This window comes from Emys orbicularis, chromosome 2 (genome assembly GCF_028017835.1).
Source record: "Emys orbicularis isolate rEmyOrb1 chromosome 2, rEmyOrb1.hap1, whole genome shotgun sequence".
NCBI lineage: Eukaryota > Metazoa > Chordata > Testudines > Emydidae > Emys > Emys orbicularis.
In genome coordinates, this window is record NC_088684.1 from 3,004,318 (window position 1) to 3,017,438 (window position 13,121).

Genomic DNA, 13,121 nt, shown 5'->3' on the forward strand with positions numbered 1-13,121 from the left:
GCTTGGGGTGCAGGTGGGGGTTTGGGGTCTGGGAGGGAGTTAGGGTGCGGGAGGGGGTTCTGACTGGAGCTTGGGGTGCAGGTGGGGGTCTGGGAGGGAGTTAGGGTGCGGGAGGGGGTTCTGACTGGAGGTTGGGGTGCGGGTGGGGGTTTGGGGTCTGGGAGGGAGTTAGGGTGCGGGAGGGGGTTCTGACTGGAGCTTGGGGTGCAGGTGGGGGTCTGGGAGGGAGTTAGGGTGCGGGAGGGGGTTCTGACTGGAGGTTGGGGTGCAGGTGGGGGTGTGGGGTCTGGGAGGGAGTTAGGGTGTATGAGGGGGTTCCGACTGGAGCTTGGGGTGCAGGTGGGGGTCTGGGAGGGAGTTAGGGTGTATGAGGGGGTTCTGACTGGAGGTTGGGGTGCAGGTGGGGGTTTGGGGTCTGGAAGGGAGTTCTGACCGGGGGTTGGGGTGCGGGTGGGGGTGTGGGTCTGGGAGGGAGTTAGGGTGCGGGAGGGGGTTCTGACCGGGGGTTGGGGTGCAGGTGGTGGTTTGGGGTCTGGGAGGGAGTTAGGGTGTGGGAGGGGGTTCTGACTGGGGGTCGGGGTGCAGGTGGGGGTTTGGGGTCTGGGAGGGAGTTAGGGTGCAGGAGGGGGTTCTGACTGGCGCTTGGGGTGCAGGTGGGGGTTTGGGGTCTGGGAGGGAGTTAGGGTGCGGGAGGGGGTTCTGACTGGAGCTTGGGGTGCAGGTGGGGGTCTGGGAGGGAGTTAGGGTGCGGGAGGGGGTTCTGACTGGAGGTTGGGGTGCGGGTGGGGGTTTGGGGTCTGGGAGGGAGTTAGGGTGCGGGAGGGGGTTCTGACTGGAGCTTGGGGTGCAGGTGGGGGTCTGGGAGGGAGTTAGGGTGCGGGAGGGGGTTCTGACTGGAGGTTGGGGTGCAGGTGGGGGTGTGGGGTCTGGGAGGGAGTTAGGGTGTATGAGGGGGTTCTGACTGGAGCTTGGGGTGCAGGTGGGGGTTTGGGGTCTGGGAGGGAGTTAGGGTGTGGGAGGGGGTTCTGACCGGGAGTTGGGGTGCGGGTGGGGGTTTGGGGTCTGGGAGGGAGTTAGGATGCGGGAGGGGGTTCTGACTGGGGGTCGGGGTGCAGGTGGGGGTTTGGGGTCTGGGAGGGAGTTAGGGTGCGGGAGGGGGTTCTGACTGGGGGTCGGGGTGCAGGTGGGGGTTTGGGGTCTGGGAGGGAGTTAAGGTGGAGGAGGGGGTTCTGACTGGAGGTTGGGGTGCAGGTGGGGGTTTGGGGTCTGGAAGGGAGTTCTGACCGGGGGTTGGGGTGCGGGTGGGGGTGTGGGTCTGGGAGGGAGTTAGGCTGTGGGAGGGGGCTCTGACTGGAGCTTGGGGTGCAGGTGGGGGTCTGGGAGGGAGTTAGGATGCGGGAGGGGGTTCTGACTGGAGGTTGGGGTGCAGGTGGGGGTGTGGGGTCTGGGAGGGAGTTAGGGTGTATAAGGGGGTTCTGACTGGAGCTTGGGGTGCAGGTGGGGGTTTGGGGTCTGGGAGGGAGTTAGGGTGCGGGAGGGGGTTCTGACTGGGGGTCGGGGTGCAGGTGGGGGTTTGGGGTCTGGGAGGGAGTTAAGGTGGAGGAGGGGGTTCTGACTGGAGGTTGGGGTGCAGGTGGGGGTTTGGGGTCTGGAAGGGAGTTCTGACCGGGGGTTGGGGTGCGGGTGGGGGTGTGGGTCTGGGAGGGAGTTAGGGTGTGGGAGGGGGCTCTGACTGGGGGTTGGGATGCAGGTGGGGGTTTGGGGTCTGGGAGGGAGTTAGGGTGCGGGAGGGGGTTCTGACTGGAGGTTGGGGTGCAGGTGGGGGTTTGGGGTCTGGGAGGGAGTTAGGGTGCGGGAGGGCATTCTGACGGGGGTTGGGGTGCGGGTGGGGGTTTGGGGTCTGGGAGTGAGTTAGGGTGTGGGAGGGGGTTGTGACTGGAGGTTGGGGTGCGGGTGGGGGTTTGGGGTCTGGGAGGGGGTTAGGGTGCGGGAGGGGGCTCTGACCTTGGGCACTGGGGGTGGGGGGAGCACACGGAGCTTCCCTGATCACCCCTGTGCCTAGGGGCCAGACATGGCGGCTGCTTCTGGGGAGCTGCGCAGGGCCAGGGCACGCAGGGAGCCTGCCTTAGCCCCGCTGCGCTACTGACTGGACTTTTAACGGCCCAGTCAGTGGTGCTGACCGGAGCCGCCAGGGTTCCTTCGTGACCGGGCGTTCTAGTCAGAAACCCGACACCTGGCCACTCTAGCCCAGATCAGTGGCCACTTTTGAACTGGGACTTAGGACTCTGCCCTGGAGTGGCCCTCAGAGGAGCCGGCTGGGAGCGAGAGAGAGCCAGGGCAATCCTTCACCCTACATCTGCCCCTGCAGGTCAGCGGGGCCTGCGGCTCAGCCAGCATTAGCCGTGCTGAGGCCAGTGTCCCCCCAAAGCCCCATGACTGTGGTGCTGCCCGGGCCTGGTGCGTCCCACGTGGGGCTCACAGGAGAAGAGGCTGGGTGCCCCGTGTGCCCAATGGGGGTGGGGGTCTGACTCCAGGGCCTCGCTCAGGGTGTGGGGGCAGGTTTGGGTTTGCTGGGATCCCCCTCCCCCAGAAGCTGTGTGCATAGGGGGAGGGATGGGGTTGGTGCTGCCCTTTGGCTCTGTGCCTTGGTATGTGCCCTGGGCCAGCTTTCACCTTCTGCTATAGCACCCTGAGCCCCCCCCAAACCCCTCTCTAATCCTGCCCCCCACCCAGGAAACCTCCCTCTAATCCCCACGCCCTGCACCGCCCCCAAACTCCCCGTTCTGATCCCGGCACCCTGCTCCACTGCCCTTCCCTTTCCCCAGATGTGTGTGTGGAGCAGCCTGCTTGCTCCTGCAGCCCTCCGACCCCCACTCCTTTTCTGCACCAGCTGCCTAGGCCGTCTCCTTCGGGCCCTCGGCTGGGGCAGGAGCCAAGCCAGTTTCGGGTCCATGCCCCCACTTCCCTACAGGGCAGAGAAGGGCAAACGCTGGGTCGCTGCTCCCCCGGCTGCCCTGCCGTGCACTGGAGTGGGGCCAGCCTGGTCCACGTGCTGGCTCTGGGGGGATCTGGGGGGCTGGGAGGGGGCTGGACCTGCCCCGGGGGAGACACTAAAACCTTCCTTGTGGCCTGCCCTTGGCACGGGACCCTGGATAGCTCTGCCTGTCTGCATCGGGGCCTGCAGCAGTCAGCTGCTGCTACCTGGCACAGGGCAGGCTGGCATCCGTGTGCCCGTCCTGCCCTGCACGGGTGGGTATCGGAGGGGGATGTGGGGCTGGCAGGGCCTGCCTGGGTCGGCGAGTTCGGGGGTGGCGATCGGAGGCCCATCCGTGCCATCACCCGGGGGCAGAGGACGGCAGGGGCGGAGCGATGTGGTGCCCGGCGCTGACAGGGCTTATCTCCTGCCTGAGAGGGTCTGCCCCTTGGCCGGTTCAAACTCCACCGGCGCCGAGGCACCTTGTCCCCCAGGGAGCGTGGGGGCGGGGCGGGATTCCGGGATTCTGCACTGGGGAGGAGGAGGGGGGCAGTTTGTCATTAACCGGGGGGGTGTCCCTCCTCCCCCGCCCGCTGCCAAGAGAGAGCGAAAGCAGCATCACGCTGCACCCACCCCGCGGTATCAACCTGACCATGATCGGGGGATGGGCCCCCTCTGTGTCCCCAGTTCTTGGGGGATGGGCCCAGTCTCTGTACCCACCCCCAGTCCAGGGGGTGCTGTCCTGGCCCGGTGCCCGTCCCTGGGCCTTGCTGCGGGAATGGTGAGAGCGCGGGAAGCGGCACCCTGAGCCCAGCTGTCGCCAGAGCCCCTCGGGATGGGGCATGGAGGTTGTGGGTGGGGAGCTGATACCCTCCTTTGTCACCCTCAAACTTTGCATCCCACGGGGATTGCCCCTGATTTTCTGTGCGGGGTGTCCCCCAGCCCCGGGCACAGAACCCCCCCCCATCCCAGGGCAGAGGGCGTCTCCGCCAGGCCTGGGGGAGCTCTCGCACCTGGTGATACAGCCCCTCCGGACATCTGGGGGCTCTGATCAGCTGCACCCCTTGCCCCACCATTAACCCCCTCTCTGCCACACAGCCCCCTGGCGGACGTGGTTTAAAGCAGGCCTGGCACTCTAGCCCAAAGGCCAGCGGTGCCCAGCTGCACCCACGTGCCCAGATGGCTGGAGGGGTGGGGGGGGCATTGCACCTCCATTGCCCACCTTAGGGTGAGGGCCAAGGGTATCTGTGTGGGGAGGGAACTGGGGGCTGGCCAGAGGCACCCAGTGCTGGCTGGCAGGGAGGGGGTGTGGGGGATGGCTGGCGGGGGGCGTCAGGGGAAGGGTAGGTAGGTCAATAGAATGGTGTCTGGGGATAGGAAGAGCAGAGGGGGGAGGAGCTGCTGGGGACTGGGCTCCTGGGAGCTGAATCTCCCCACGTCACCTGCTGATCTCTGAGCAGGGCCCCAGGCCGCTCCCCCCACCCCCCGCCGAGTGCCCCACTGACTGCACCAGCTGTTGGCACCCCACGGCCTGACTCCTCGCGGCGTGTGGCTGGCAACTGATCCCCTGCCAGGGGGGCAGGGAGGGGAGGGCAGCAGCAGGGCAGGCCAGGGGGTGCCCAGGAGGGGCTCGTCTACCAGGGCTGATGGTCACCGGGCAGCTCCAGGCTCTAAGAGCCCCAACCGCCCACCAGGTGGTCCTGGTGTGGGTGGGTCCCAGCACAGACCCCCTGGGTGGGCGGGTGACTGGCAGAAAGGCTGGGCACAGGCTGGGCCATGGAGCCTGAGTGCCCCCCTCCCTCCAGGTATGGCTGGCAATTGGTGATGAGTTCCCTGCTGCCCCAGAGCTGCGCCCGCCCTGAGGGCACTGGACAAGGTCCCAACAGTGGGGCTGGCCCCTCCCCAGCGCTGGATCCCAGTGGCCACCACAGCCAGCTGCAGGGACAGGCTCGCAGCCACCGGCCCCACAGGCGAAGGGGCACCGTGGCTGCATGGGAGCAAGCCTAGGAACCCGCTCAGCCCTCCTGGGGGAGGCAGGGCTATCCTCCATTAGATGGGGGAAACTGAGGTAGAGACTGGGTCTCAGAGGGCAGGTGCTGGGCACTCTTGAATGTCGGCCCCTGTAAGGTGTCTCAGCTCAGGCCCCCAGCCCCCCAAAACACTTCACGCTCAGAATGACTGGAATCCAGCGGCACGAGGCTGCCTGTCCTTGGGTGCTAGAGCAGGGATCCACGCCCCAGCCCCTGGGCACTGCCGGAGTCCCCGTGGGGCTCCCACCCAGAGGGCAAGCCCTGGGCATTCACCCTCTCAGCTGGGCGAACTCGCCCCACCTCACATCGCTGAGGGAGCGCGGTGTGTGCGTCTCCTCTCCACCAGCTGAAGGGCGTTGCGCGGGATGGTGCAGGCCGGATCCCGAGCGTTATCTGGGTTCGACGGACGCCTGCCCCAGCCCACTGGCCCCCGGGGTCACTTCTGGCCCCGGCTCCTCTCCAGCCCCCCCCGGGGGAGGGATGGAGGCGGGCGGTGGGTGTGGCTGGGGGAGGTGCCGGGGGTGCGGCAGGGGAGACCCGGCTCTTTACATTCCGGGAGCCGGCTGGGGCTGCCCCCGCCAGGCAGCTGCTCCCAGAAAGGTCACACAGCTGCTCCAGTTCCACGCAAAGCGAGGCGCCGCCCGCCCAGCCGCCCGCCCGCAGCTCTGCCACAGGCTTCGGGGAGTGTGTGCTGGCGGGAGGGAGCCCTCGAGAACCGAGGAGAGTGCCCCCCAGCGAGGTGAGTGCTGGCCCCAATGCTCCCAGCACTGCCTGGACCCTGCTCAGAGAGGGCAGGGCACCAGCCTGTGGGTCCATTGGGTGGCTGATGCCCAGCAGTGCCCCCTGCAGCCTGGCCCCATGGACCTTTGCTTTACCCCCGCTGCTCCCCTAGCCCAGCCCAGCACGCTCCCTCCAGGGCTACCCGTGCTGGGGCAGCTACCAGGGCAGGGCAGCAGGGGACGCTGGCTGGTGGGTCACAGCCCCTTGTTCGCCTGGAGATCACCCACGGGGTGGGACCATCCAGGCCAGGTGGTCCTTCTCCTTCATCCCTCTGTGACTGTCCCAAGTGGCGGGGCTCCCCCTCCCCAACGTTGCACCCACTGGGCTGTGCCCATCACCCCTGTTCCTCCGCTCAGTATCATCCTACTGCTTTCGATGTACCCCCTGGCTCCCCCTGCCATGGTCCTGTCCCCTGGTCCAGGGCAAGGCCTGGCGGGACAGAACCTCGCGGCTGCCCCGTGTCCCATCTCCCCTGCGCTAGTTCTCTGTCCTCGCTGTGTTTCCAGCCGTGGTGCTGGGCCCTGCCCCGTCCCGTGTACCCTGCGCTAGTTCTCCGTCCTCGCTGGGCTCTCCCCATGTCATGTCACCTGGGCAGTGTCATTACTGGCGATTGCATCAGTTGGGGGGTGGAGGGGGAGGCTCTGTTTATTTGGAGGGGGGTGGAGGGGGAGTGACTGCTCGATCTGCGGGTGCTCCAGGCTGGTGCTGACGGAGCCAGTGTGGAAAGGGACTGGGAGCCTCATCAGCTGAGAGGCTGAGGCTGGGACCTGCAGTCCTGGCAGGAGGCCCGAGGCAGGAGGGGCCCAGCAGCCTCCGCGCAGCCTATCAGGTCCCACGAAGCCGGCACAGCCTCGGCCGGGCACAGCTGGCAGGGACTGATAATCAGTCAGGCCCGGGTGGGTGTGTGAGCAGGGACCTGCGGGTGCCACTCCTCCTTTAACACTCCCAGTGCTGGAACCGGGGGGGAGGGAGAAACCTCCCTCTCCCTGAATCTTCCCGCTTGGATGGGAAGTGGGGCCAAGGGGCACCTGGATCGGACACACCCCTGCCCTGCCCTATTTCTGGAATCCCCTCCCGTTCTGGGACGTTACCTTGAGCCTCTTCCTCACTGAGGGCCGGTGCCGTGGCCTGGCCAGGGCAGCCAGGGTCTGATGGACCCACGCGGGGGTGGACGGGGATTGTGGGCCAAGCCCTGGCAGGTGGCAGTGCGCTGGATGCAAACGGTGCAAACTCAGCCAGACTCTGCGTCACCCTGAGCAGCTGGGGCAGGGGAAATCACCCGGCTCTAGGGAGGGACTTGCCCTATAGACTCCACGGAGCCGGAGCTTGTAACTGGACGAGCCACCTTCTGCCAGCGTGGCCTAAACCGGCTCTGCGGCTCCCGTGCACCTGGCTGAAGTTCAAGGGCTTCTCCAGGGTCATTAGCACTGCGTCGCCGCACGGGAGCCTGGGCTGGTCCCCAAGGACACGCGCCGGCCCCTGGGAGAGCCGCTCCCCAAGGCCACCCAAGAGCCACATGCTGGGAATGGCGCTCAGGCCTCCTGCCCTGGCTGGGCTCGAACCAGCGACTTCGCTGGACACCTGTGCAGGTGTAGCCGCTATCAAGAGACACCCTAACAAAGAACAGCTGCGGGCTCTGGGGACCCGGCCGAGCGGGACAGCAGGAGAATCAGGGCTGGCCCCAATGCCCCAGTGCGGCGTGAGGGGGCGCTGTGCTGCAGGGAGCGGCTCAGTAGAGGGCGTTCTCCTCTCACAGTCAGTGCTGACCCTAATATCCCAGCAAGCAACAGGGGGCGCTGTGCTGCCGGGAGACTCACTAGGGGGCGCTCTCCCCTGGCAGGCAATGTTGGCCTCAATGGCCCAGCCCTGCACTAGGGGGCGCCGTGCTGCAGGAGGTGCCATTTTTTGAATGAAGCCTACAACGGAGGTCCTGCCCGCTTGGTGGCCATTAAGGATCCCAGGGTACGTTTGCAACGTCCAGGAATTACCTCCGTGTCCTGGCCAAATCTCAGTAGCCGTGATTCCACTGCATCCCCCTTAATTTCAGCTGGACACAGGATTCTTCTTCACTTCCTCTCCTAAAGCGCTCTGTGCTGTTACTGCTCGCTGGCACGGCTGCTGCACTCCACCCCAGCAGTGGCTGCAGGAATCCCTCAAGGGTCCTGTAACGATGCTGGTTCTGGTGGGACCCAACTAGTGCTAATTCAGGACAAATTGCTAAAACAGGGCAGTTATAGCCCTAGGCTGGGGTTTTTCCACCTCTAAGGCAAACCAAACCAGCCAGATAGAGAGGACTTTGGTCTCACCCCACTGGCTAACCACAAGTCACACAAGCAACTTCCTTAGACACTCCAGTTTCCCAGTATCACCACCAGTGCCACTCATTATGGGGACAAATGGTTATGAAAACCAATACCCCAGTAAAAGAAAAAAGGTTCTCCTGATCCCAAAGGACCAAGCCCTAGACCCAGGTCAATATACAAATCAGATCTTACCCACAAATCACGCTGTTGCCAATCCTTTAGAATCTAAAATCTAAAGGTTTATTCATAAAGGAAAAAGATAGAGATGAGAGCTAGAATTGGTTAAATGGAATCAATTACATACAGTAATGGCAAAGTTCTTGGTTCAGGCTTGTAGCAGTGATGAAATAAACTACAGGTTCAAATCAAGTCTCTGGAATACATCCCCCGCTGGGATGGGTCCTCAGTCCTTTGTTCAGAGCTTCAGTTTGTAGCAAAGTTCCTCCAGAGGTATGAAGCAGGATTGAAGACAAGATGGAGACGAGACATCAGCCTTTTATAGTCTTTTCCAGGTGTAAGAACACCTCTGTCCTTACTGTGGAAAATTACAGCAAAATGGAGTCTGGAGTCACATGGGCAAGTTCCTGCATACTTTGCTGAGTTGCAAGGTGTATCTGCCTTCTCTCAATGGGTCCATTGTATAGCTGATGGTCCTTAATGGGCCATCAAGCAGGCTAGGCAGAGCTAACACCAGCTTGTCTGGGGTGTCACCCAGAAGCAGAGCATAAGTTTGAAATACAGACAGTATAGAGTCAATATTCATAACTTCAACTACAAAATGCATCTGAAGAAGTGAGGTTTTTACCCACGAAAGCTTATGCCCAAATAAATCTGTTAGTCTTTAAGGTGCCACCAGACTCCTTGTTGTTTACATATAGACAGCATAACCATAACCAGCAAACCATAACCTTGTCTTAGACACCTCATTTGACCCCCTTTATACAAGATTTGGTGCCACTACAGGACTTTGGTTGCAACCATGTTCTATACGGTCCCAGCTCAAGTCAATAACGTGACAGGTCAGTGTTTGTAAATCAGTGTATTAATCACGTTGGGATCCTGGCAGTGTGACTGTGCTCCCCAGCCCAAGTGTCCTTCCCCGCCTGACTCCCTGGGCTGGGGCCCGGTCCCCTCGCCACCCATGCTGCAGAGACCATCTCGCCAATGCTAATGGGGAGGCTGTACAGTGCTTAGCTCTGTCTTACCCCTGTTGGCTCTGCCCACTGGCGCTCTTTCCCTCACCAACCTCCCGGCAAGACCCAGAGACACCCCTCTGCTGGGTTAAATAGCTGCCAGCTGGGGGACCAGGCAGTAGTTCTGCTTGTGCTGGAGGGACCAGGCATGTGTCTCTTTCAGCATCAGGCTGTCTCCTCCCCCCCCACCCTTCTGCCCCTGAGCATGGCAGTGGCAGAGGGGAGAGCGCCCCCTACTGAGTCACCTGCCCTGTTCCCCTCAGCACAGCACCCCCTTGTGCCGTGCAGGGGCAATCTGTCCCAATCTGCTGTGCCGTATTTCTGCTGAACGGCTGCCACACTCCACCCCAGAAATGGCTGCATTTCAGTGGTGGGGGAAGGGAGCCCTGTACACAGCCTGCAAAGAGAGCACACTGGGGTGATGGTCACCCCAACGAGTGCCAGAACTGGGGAGAGACTGGCTCAGCTGCTCCCTGACACCGGCTTCCAGCTCCATAGCGTCCGGGGGCCTGGCCTCAGATCAGGGCACTCAGGCCTCGCAGTCCCCATCCAGGCTGGCTGGCTGACTGGCCCAGGCAAGCTTTCACCGGGTCCAGCCCATTTGGATTGGGCAAGAATCAGCCAGAGCCATTGCCCCAAAGTGAACCCCAGAGCTCTTGAGGGCTGGAAAATCCCCAGCCCCGCTTGCTGCTGGCTGAGCTGGGGAGCCCCTGCCCCCGCTCAGCAGATCCCTGCGGCGGTGGGGTGGGGGTGGGGGGGCCCTTCTCACGCTAACCCCAGATGCCGAAGAGCCGGTTCGGATCGTTTCCAGCTCAACAGGCTTAACTGAAAACTCCGGCTCCTCCGCCCCAGCCTCTGCCCCCTTCTGAAAGTCCCCCATCAGCACCACGTCCTTGGGTCATACCTCCCCTGCCCCCGGGCCAGGGCAAATGTGAAACCAATTACTCGCTTCCCTGCTGGGCACAGCTGGCCCCTCACCCCACTCCCTGCAGCCCTGGCTGGTCTGGCTCCACACTGCTCTGCCGTCCCCTCGGGCCGGCCCTCTCCCAAGAGCCCCCCTCACTCCACAGGGAGGTGGTGCCGTGTTTGAGGGGCAGCGAAGGCCATTCTGCCACACTGTCAGCATCCCTGCTCCCATCGCCCTATTCTGGGGAGGAGCGGCCTCCCCTGAGTGGATCGCAGGACGCAGGGTGGCTCTGTGCAGTTGATGTTCTCCAGTTGGCCCTGTGGTCACCTCAAGGGGGGATGGGGGACTTGAGCACGGCTGAGCACCCATTGCCTAGGTCAGCCAGCGCAGGCTGGGCCCGGGGCCTCTGGCTGGGTTTGGAAGCTCCCAGCTGGTTGCCCAGGCTCAGAGAGGGTCAATGACTGGGTGATTCAGGAGTTATCAGTGGGTCCCTGTTCTGGGCTTTTCCCCTCCCACGGCTATTGATTAATTCCTGAAATGCTTTAAAAACTCCATCCATTGATTGGAAAGCTCCTGCATCGTTAATGGGTCGCGTGGGTGAGCTGGAAACCATCACCCATCCTAAACACTCAGTAACAATCGCTCTCTCACCTTCTGTGGTGGGTCTCAAAACGCTTTCCCACACGGTTCAACTGTGTGCCATATGCACTATACTGCCAACAGACAATGGAGATTCTCCTCTACACCAAGTGGCAGGAGCCAATGCTTTCGGGACAGGATAATCTGAACTGCCCTGTGCAGGATGGCAGCAGGTCCTGGGTGGTCACGGATACTATCCCCATTTTACCAAAGGAGAAACTGAGGCACAAAGTGATTTTATATGACTCAACCAAGCTCACACAGCAAGTCAGGGATTGAACCCAGGTGTCCGGCTGCCTCCCCAGATCAGTCCACGTGAATTATTTAACCTGACGGGACCCAAGCTCAGGGTTCCACAGTTGGTGACCTCGTTAAGGTCCGGTACTTGGGAGACAGCCCAGCCGGCCTCAGGCTCAGGCAGGTGAGTGGTGACTTGCAGCGGGTTCCTGTAGGTGGCTGTGGGCAGTGTCATTAGGGCAGCAGAACATGCTGGCTTCTGTTCCCAGCTAGGCCACTGACTCACGGTGTGACCGTGGGCGAGTCCCTTCCCCTCTCCATGGTTTGGGGGCAGGGTGGGGCCATGAACCATCCACCCTTCGCAGGTGGTTCCCGGAGGCTGGGTCATGGGTATGTGTCACCCCTGCTCCTGGCTGCAGTGAGGCGGCCCACATAAGAACCTCGGCAGATCAGCTGAACTGTTCAAGTGTGTCTCATAAGCTCTATACTGCTGCAGCTAAGGGAGAGTCTCCTTTACATCAAGTGATCCAGGCCTAGCGGCAGAAGGGTCCTGGTTTTCTCTCCCCACTGCTGGGCATTAAGCCTGGGTTGGCCAAGGAGACAGGTCCCATTTGGGGGTCACTTTGCCCCAAGGTTCTTGGCGTTGAAAGGGGGTGAGGAGAACAGGGGACCTGGCCTCACCCTCTTCCCAGCATCGGCCGTGGGGAGGGGGGGGCTGTTGACCCATCCAGGAACTGCCCAGAGGGGTGACACACTGCCACATCTGCCCCTCCAGCACAGCCCCCCCTACTGCCACACCAGGGAACTGCGATCAGCAGTGACTCAGAGACGAAAGCGCCCCCTACTGAGCCTCCCAGCCCACTGCCCGCAAGAGGGCATGCTGGGGTCAGCGCTGGCTCGGAGGGGAGAGCGCCCCCGACTCCCTGCAGTGAGTGGCCCTAGGGCGCTCTCTTGGCTGGCGCGTCCAGCGGACCTGTTGCCCGGTTTCGCTGCCTCGTGTGCAGAGGGCGTTTTGCTCCTTTCAGTGCTGACCTGGTGGACACAATTACCGGGGCTCTGCTGGGTGGGTGGGGCAGCACCATGGCTCAGCGCCCCTGCTCTCTCCCCAGCAGGGCCCTGACTGTCTGATACCTCCTGAGCAGGCTCTGGTGAGAGGAGCCCTTTTCCTCGGCCCCTCTGGGCAGCCCCACAGCTGTTACGGGGCGCATACCAGCGTCACAGCCCGCAGGCCTAGCGAAAGGCCTCTGGAGTGTATGTGTCTACAGTGTGCTCCACTGCCCCCTACTGGGTGGAATCAGAACTGCTCGACTGTGTGTCCTAGGCCCTGTACCACCTGCGGCTAGTGGCGAGTCTCCTTTAGCTCCAGTTGCAGGAGCCTGGTGGCGGGGAGCCTGGTCCCCGTTCTGAGTGGCGGCACCGTGACAACTACGACAGCCACCGGCAAGATACAGGAGCCGCTGGCTCTGTTGGGGACGCCCCAGGCCCAGGGCACGGCGCTGTCCAGCGCCCATCATCAGCCATCCAGCCTAGCCCTGCCGAGCCCCCGCACCCCCCGGCCCGGGCGCGCAGGAGCGGGGGGAGGGGAGACAAACAGTCCAATTTCCCTCCCGGAGCCTGGTGAAAAACACTGCGGGGGGCGGGGGGGGGGGGCGCTTTCTGCCATTGTGCCAACCGGCTCCAGTCCTGGCAGGCTCCCAGGGCCTCCCGCGTCCCTTTCACTCTCTTCTTCTCCCTCCCAGGCCCGTGTCTCTGTCTCCTCCCCCCGCCCCCCTTTCTGCCCCTTCTGCCCCCTATTAAAGAGCTGCGGAGCGGTTCGCTCCTCTCTGCGCCTGGGACCCCGGGGCGCCGTCTCTAGCCGCGGGGTAGGTGCTCGCCTCCCGCGGGGGGGGGGGGTCACGCCCGGCTCTGGGGGTGGCGTTGGGGGAGGGACGGGGCCAGGGAAGGAGGGAGTCCCTGGAGGCTGCGGGGGGAGGGAAGAGCCGGAGCCCAGATCCCCTCCCCTGGGCAGTTTCCTTCCCTCTCTCCCTGGGCACCCGCCGCCCCCAGCCCGGATCCGCG